Source organism: Choloepus didactylus, chromosome 1 (genome assembly GCF_015220235.1).
Source record: "Choloepus didactylus isolate mChoDid1 chromosome 1, mChoDid1.pri, whole genome shotgun sequence".
Taxonomy (NCBI): domain Eukaryota; kingdom Metazoa; phylum Chordata; class Mammalia; order Pilosa; family Megalonychidae; genus Choloepus; species Choloepus didactylus.
Window position 1 is genome coordinate 161,651,333 of NC_051307.1, and position 8,431 is coordinate 161,659,763.

The window sequence follows — 8,431 nt, forward strand, 5'->3', positions numbered from 1 at the left end:
AGGGGCACAATTACCCAGGCCCATTTTGGGGAGCATCTTTGAGGAGGCAATGGTTAATCAGGAATGTAAACTAAAATGTCATGAAGGGAAGGGGTAAGGGCAGTGGGACTGGAGCCCAGTGAGAAAAATATGGCTGAAGATGTAGGGCATTTCTGTGGAGTCCTACCTTTATTCTGAGTTATGAGCTTCATGTGGCATTCCTGGAGAACACTGGTTCTTTGAGGGATCCACCTGGGAGCCGGATAAAATGTCAGGCCATGCATGACTTTTCCCTCTTCCCAATCCAGTAAAAACAGCAGTGCCTAGAGCATAAAGCTCAAAATAGGCTTGACCTCTATGGGTGTCATTTTTGCCTGGGCTTGGGGAATGGCTTGACTCCAAAAAATCCCTCCCAAGCCTGACAGGGTATAGAGTGCTCTGCCCCTGCCAAGAAAGACTGGTTCCTCCAGGCAGAATGCCCAATAGAGTGCCCACCCATAGTGAAAGGTGGTTCACCTATTTATCCGGGGCCTTGGCCCTACTCCTGAGTGCTGGTGGTGGCAAACAGAAGCAGGATCTTGCAGCCTGGGATGGGGGAGGTGAGGGAGGAAACAGCTGCAGTTGTTTACCTGGTCAGCCTGTGACCTCTTCTAGCCCAGGCTGCCTCTGAGAACATGGGCATCTGCTAGGAGGCTGAGACTGGCAAGCAACACTTTGTGGGGTTCCGGGCACCTCCCTGGCTGTCCCTGGGGCATGTGGGAGGAAGAGGCTATAGCCACCCATGCTTTGGAATTTGGAGCCCCCTCACTCCCACGAGATGTTCACTGACCACAATGATCGTGGCAGCATCAGTTCAAAGTAGCTGTTTCTACCTACCAGAAAGCAAATTCCCTTCTCCTCACCCCAAATGGCTGTAACTGGGGGGAACTGAGTCACAGTCAAGCTGAGCTCCTGAAAGCAGCCCTCTGGAGGTGACCAAGCTCTGCTGTCTTGGGAGCAACAAAATTTCACAAGGAAAAGCTTGCACACTTCCCAGAGAGGCCTGCAGGCCATCTTGGAATGCCATCCAAGATGCAGTGGGGGCCCTCCACCCCGCAGGGCTGCAGAGATGTGGGCCCTGTGTGTGCAGTTGGCAGGGATGCGACAGGGATGCGACAAGGAGCATCCCAGTAAGGAGCACCATGCACCTCAAAGCGAAGAATGGCTCCCGATGCTTTCCATGTGGGGCATCATTTCTATACCAAGAGGGAGAGAATGGGGAGGGGATGGGGAAAAGAAAACAGAGGTTAAGAGAGAAGGAGGCAGAGAGAGAAGGCTAGAGTAGAAGAGAAAACAGAAAAGCAAGAAGCCAAAGAGAAGCTTCACCTGGCTCTCTGTCAAGTGCTCTCCCCTGAAATGACTGGCACCCATACAAGGTGTCCGCAAGCCAAGTGTCTCCCTCACAGCCATTACAGTCTCCCATTACGGCTGGCTAACAGAAATCAATCTTTTTAATGCTGCCTTGAACAGAGAGGGAGACCAGCCAAGCCTGGCAAGAGCATCCAACCCTGCACCAGCTGCACTGGGTGTCTGGCATTAAAGGGTCAGGTTTCTCCTATCCACCTCCTCTCTGGCACCCGAAGAGGACAATGCCCACAGTGCCTCCAGGGAAGAAGGCAACAGGGCGGCCAAGATTGACGTTTATCAGACCTGCCCGGCTGGGAAGCCTCTGCTCCGCGTGACTGTCTGCTTTAGATCCCAACCGCCCTGGAGGGCTGGATCCACTTTCCAGCACGAAGATGTCTGCAAGTCGATTTCACAGGCACATTTGCAAATAGCTCTTCATCCCTGGCAATTTTTTTTCCCCAAGTCAGGGTTCTAGAATGCATGACAGCTTAGGAATATCCTTTAAGAATATTCTAGGTATTTCTCACAAGTTGGTGAACCGCAACTAGTAAAGAAAATAAGTCTCCTGGATCTGCTGTCTTCTGAGGGTGTAGATGGACAGAAATTTCTTTTTGCTAGTTCCTTCAGTCTGTCTGCCTCTACTCAGCCTGGAGAAAGAGGGACAGGGAAAACAAGCTCTTAGCTGTATTCAGAAAGCAGCCGAGTAAATGGGCTTCCTTGCCTTGAGAACTTCCCAGAGATGAGTCTCAGGGGTCCCAGAAAGGAAAGTGAGGATATTTACTACTCAGGTCAGCTTCTTTTCCAATGTATTCCTTAGTTACCTTCTGGTCAGCATGGTTGAGAGTTTTGTATCAGTTTTGGAGATGGTTGCTAAGGAAATCAGGAGAAAGTATTTGGTGTGTGAGCCTTACTGTTTTCCAAATGAGCATCAACACAAGCTGTAACTTTGAAAGACTCAGAAGCTCATTAGCACATGTACTAGTGATTAAGGCAAAACAGACACAAGAGGAGAACACAGGGGTGGGCCTGATGATGCTAATATATAACGGTATTTTTCCTTTGCCATTTGACAAGAAATCAGCCAAATCTAAGAGGGAGACTAGTCAAGATCCTGTGGCTAGGGGGATCAAATTTCATCGCCTCTCTAGTCAACTACAATACAATTAACCAATGACTGAGGCTGGAAAGGATAAAAAAGTAAAAGCATCTTGAATGGTGTTTGATGGCAAACTAACTTATGTCTCAGAATCACAAAGGGAAGAGAGCCAAACTCTGAACTTAGAGATTCAGGATAGAAGTACCACTAAATCCTGAGGATAGAATCAGATTAGTGGGAAAGAAATAGAAGATAACAAGAAACTGTTCCTAAGTATTTGCATTTATTTTTTACTCCAAGCATAATTGCACAAAAAAAATGTATGTGATAATGTGGTGATTCCAGAACTCTCATCAGCTGGCTGCACCAGAATCACCCAAGGATTCTATTAAAAGTGCATTTGAGAGCTCCACTGTAAAACATCCTGACTTAGTGGGTTTGAGTGGGAACTTTGGTATGAATTGTTACCAGTCCTTCCAGGAGATTGTGATGGGCAGCCAGGTTTGAGAACTGGAATCTGGGTCTCTACTACCATCTGCTTGAGAAGCCTGGCTATTTGGACTGCAAAGCCAAGGAGAGGCCACACATTTGCTGGAAGCTTGCCATAATGGAAGAAGCATCCACCAGAGGAGAAAAGTAGCCTCGATGTGCTAGCTCTGCACAGCAATGACAAGACAGGGAGAAGCTCTGGGGTGTGTAGGAGCTGACACAAGGCCATTGCCCAGTTCCTCACAAGTGAGCCCATGTCCTAGAGCTGGAGGCATGATGAAAGCAGAAATAGAAGTCACTATAGGCCCTTGACCTACACCTGCATCTCATCTCTGCCCGGCCAGAGTAGAGGTCAGAAACGTGATGAGTGGGGTGATAACCATCAGGACAAGACTGCAAATTTCCAAAAGGCTGCCTGACCCCCAGCTCCACTGGCCCCTCATGGTCAGGCCTCTGGGTAACTCCTAGGGTAGGAAAATCACTAACATCAAGGATTGTTCAGAATATGTTATTAACCATCCAGCCAATCAGGAAATATTTATCAAGCTTCTATTATGTGCCGGTCACCTGAGCAGCAGTTCTCACTGGACATTAGAGTCCCTGGGGAAGCTGTTAACAATTACAGATGCCCAGGCCTCTTCCCAGAAATTCTGAGAAAATTGGGTTTCGAAAAGCACCCAGGCAGCCATACTTTTGGAATCTTCCCAGATGATTCTCACGTGCAGCCAAGGGTGAGTCTATGCTGGAGGTACACCAGTGGTCCCAAAACTTAAGCAGCATCAGAATCATCTGGAGGGCTTCTTCCTTCCATTCTCCAGACCTTGATTCAGCAGGTCCAGTGTGGGGTCCAGGAATTGGCTTTTCTACAAGTCCGCAGGTGATGCTAATGCTTCTGGTCCCGGACCACACTCAGAACTGCCAAATTGCTCAGTACTTGCATTTCACAAAATCCATGCTAATTAAAATACAGTATTCTCTTTTCTGTTTCTTAGCCAGCTTCAAAGCCCACCTAAAAATCATATCCTCTTCACTCTGGTACCACCCAAAGCTATTTTACTTTGTGAGCCTCCAAGCCCAAGACCCCTGGCCTGACTTGAGGTCCTGCTTTGATAAAAAATGTACAAAGAGCTCTGCGGCTTCTGTTCACCATGCATGTTCTGATTACCAGAGTTTTAGTTCATGCTCCCTTCTACCTTACCTCTATAATCTACTTGCTCCTTTAAACCTCACCTGGCTCCCTAGGGTTTGGGGTTTGTGTGTATGTGTGTGTGTGGCATTTTGTGGCCATGGTGGCCACATTTAAGATTAGATGATTATATATTCTTGCAGTCAATCCTCATCACAAGCCTACAAGGTAGGTACTACTATTATCTCCATTTTGCAGATGAAGAAAAAGGCTGCAGAAATTAAGCATCCTGATGATGGGCATAAAGACTTTGAGAGGCAGGCAGACATGGGAACAGAACCAAGGTCTGCCTGACACCAGAGCCCATAGTCTGCAATACTAGTTTCCATATCTAACTTGTCCTTTCCTTCTGCTACTGGGGGCCTCTCAGCCCACTGGCTCCAACCACCACTGCAACCTCCCTTCTTTCCCAGTCTTCCTAGGGACCCACATTATTGCCCTCCAAACCCATCCTTCAGTATATAGAGGCAAAGGGAGCTAACCAACCAACAGGAACAGTGGGGTCGTCTTGGCCTACAGCCTGCCCCCCACCAGACCAGGCTCTGTCCTCACGAGGGCATCTCCCCTCTCAGATGGTGAGCCTCCCTCTGCCCCCAGGAACGGAGCACTCCTGCCTGATGTGGTCTCTATGCTGTCCAGGACCCACCACATAACTTACGGGGTCTGGTGCAACACTAAGATGCAGGGCCCCTCACTCAAAAATTAAGAACTTCAAGAAGGTGACAGCAGAACCTTAAACCAAGCACCGCATTCTGTGAGACCCCGCAGGTCGAACGCCCATGGAGCCAGCCCTGGGTGCCCCCTGTGGCATTGTCATATGCCTGGCACTGTTTTTCCATGGAGATCAGCACCTGAAAATCATGTCACCAATGAATAACTCTCTGAACCATACCCTCAAAATGTGGTTCTATTCCAAAGTAAAACTTAGGTAACAGAATGTCTTTGTGTAGTATTTCTTATTAGAAGTTTAGTTTTGAGTTCTATGCTACAATTAGGCAGGCACTTATATCCAAACTCTCAGACTTGCATGTAAAATGCCATTAATTAAAAATTCATATTTCCTGTTCTTTCCCCACACCCTAGTGAGAAGTAAACAGAACAAGTCAGCTAATGTCTCCAGGTATGGGAACTGGTGCAGTATGTCAGACGGATGGTCTGAAAGGATGCTTCACTTACACACAGCCTCTCTCTTTGTTGGTAAAAAGTTAGGTGATACACTATTGTGGATTGAATTATGTCCCACAAACAGATATATTAAAGTCCCAGTCCCCAGTATGTGTGGATAGAGCCTTATTTGGAAATAGGGTTTTTGAAGATGCCATCAAGTTAAGATGCGGTCATATGGATTAGGGTGAGCCCCAACCCCATGACTGCTGTCCTTATGAGAAGAAGGAAATTTGGACACAGAGACAAACAGAGAGAATACCATGTGACAACAGAGGTGGAGAATGGAGTGATACAGTTAGAAGCCAAGGAATGCCAAGAATTGCAGGAAAACACCAGAAGCTGGAGGAGGCAAGGAAGGATTCTTCCCTAGAGGCTGCAGAGGAAGCCTGGCCCTGTCAGCAATCTGATTTTGGATTTCTAGCCTCCAGAACTTGGAGAGAATACGTTTCTGTGTTAAGCTGCCCAGATTATGGTCATTGGCTACAGCAGCCCAAGGAAACTAGTGCATGCGTAACTAGTCTTTCATTCAAGGCTGACTTGTTACAGCCACTAAATGCTGTGGGACCCAAATGCTCATTTGCATAGTTTTCCTATTGCTGTGCCAACAGATTACTACAAACTTAGCTTCTTATGACACCATGCATTTATTAGCTCACAGTTCTGCAGGTCAGCGTCCAATAGGCTTGGCTGAAATCAAGATGTCAGCAGAACTGCATTCCTTAGTACATCCTCTGGGGTAGAATCTGCTTCCAAGCTTTTTCAGGGTGTTGACAGAATCCAGTTTCTTGTGGTTGGAGGACTGAAGTCCCAGTTTCCTTGCTGGCTGTCGGCTCAGGACCAACCTCAGCTCCCAGAAGCCTCTCTTTAGCCCTTGCACATGGCCCTCTACATCCCAAAGCCAGCAACAATGAGTCAAACCCTGTTTATGCTTGAAATCTCTTCTGCTTCCCTCTTCTGCTGTGTCTAGCTGATGACTCCGCTGCCCTCCTGCTTTTAAGGGCTCATGTGATTACATCGGACCCACCTGGACAATACAAGCTAATTTTCCTATTTTAGGGCCAGCTGATTAGTAATCTTAATTGGGTCATCAAAGTCCCTTCACAATAGTACCTAGATTCCTGCATGATTGGAGAACTGTGGGATGGGAATTTGAGGGATGGGTACAGGGATTTGGGGGAGTCATCTTTAGACTTCTGCTGACAACAGCACCCTACCTGTTTAATAGAGCTTTCCAAGGAGTAGGCACTTGGAGAAGCTGTATAATTGGTACCTGGACATCCAGAACCCCAGGGCTTCCAGCACCTGGACTGGCCCAGAGTCAGGGAGGGATGCCAAGGCTGACTGAGAAGACAGAAGGGTTCTCAGCACCTTCTGGCACCCTGAAAAAGAAGAGAAGGAAAAACGCCTCTGCTCACTGTTTATGTCTTCTTTCATTGCCTTAATTAGAGCTCTAGTAACTTTAAAGCAGTGCTTGGGAAATTAAGATCTGTAGGCAAAGTCTGTGGCAGAACAAATGAAGTCCTTGTTCCTGGAAAATGCAGATCTGACTGGCTAAAGATAATCCCCAACAATGGGGTAGCATATTACCAATGCCCTCCAGGCTCACTGCCTTTAAGCCATTCCTCACCCCACAACCACCCAAGGAGTCTGTCATGTTTAATTCACAAATCTGATCCTGTTCCCTGCTTGTTTCTGGTCCTTCCGTAGCTCCCCATTCAACCCCCAGTTCCTGGAGGGTATAAAAGGCCCTCTGATCTGGCCCCTGTGGTTCCTCCAGCCTCTTCACCCATCACTCCCGGGTCACCCTGAGATCTCCCTACATGTTTCAGACTCTCTGCGCAAACTGCCATTCTGTGCTTTCAGGTCTTTGTTCTCGCTCTATCTTTGCTCTCACCGCCTCTCTGCTCAAGAATATCTCCCCTGCCGCCCCCACTCTTTACGTGACTAATCTTTAATCATCCATCACTCAGCTCAAACGTCCACTCCTCCAGACAGTCTCCCCTCCCTCTGACCAGGCAGGATTGGGTGGCCCTGGGTATTGATGATCCAGTTATGCTCCTACCTCCTCCCCTAGAGGACGACTCCCCAACACTGCTCGGTCCTGGCACAGTGCAGACACTCAATACATGTTTGCTTAAAATCAATGGCAACGGTGAAGGCTTTGTCAAGAACTTAGAGTAATCAGACCTGGACTAGCGCATCTGAAGTTTTATTGGAATCGTCAGTGCGAGAGTAAGGGAAGGTCCAAAAGAGAGGCTGTCTGCAGGACAGGCTACTTCACTTATGGGGCCCAGTGCAAAATGAAAATGTGGGGGCCCCTTCTGAAAAATTATTAAGAATTTCAAGATGGCAACAGCAGTGCATTAAATCAAGTACCGGGCCTTTCTGAGTACGGTCCCTCGTGTGACTTCAGAGGTCTCACACCCAGGAAGCCGGCCCTGCCCATCTGGAATCTTGAACTGGACTAAAGGGTGGAGCCAGGAAGGCCAGAACACTCACCTTCCATTTCCAAAAAAAAGCCCCAAGCCTGATTTGTTAAGGGCCTATTATGTTGACCTGCTGAAACCGCCTTTTTTAAAAATTCCATTTTATTGAGATATATTCACATACCATACAGTCATCCACAGTGTACAATCAACTGTTCATGGTACCATCCTATAGTTGTGCATTCATCAGCCCAATCAATTTTTGAACATTTTCCTTACTCCAAAAAAAATACAAATAAGAATAAAATAAAAGTAAAAAAGGACATTCAAAACATCCATCCCCCCCATCCCAACCCTATTTTCCATTTACTTTTTGTCCCCATTTTTCTACTCATCTGTCCACACACTGGATAAAGGGAGTGTGACCCACAAGGTTTTCACAATCACACAGTCACACCATGTAAGCTACATAGTTATACAGTTGTATTCAAGAATCAAGGCTCTGGGAGAAAAAGCCTTTTATTTGAAGGAGGGAAATAATTCAGCCTTCATTTGAGGCCTCTTCTTTTGGCTAACAGGTACAAAACTCACACTTATTCACAGGCCACCACGTACAAAGGCCTCAGGAGGCCTTGGAAAGAGTAACCCCAACCTGAACTTGGGGGACTTGTCCCTGAAATCCCACCAGAAAGTGCTCATTTT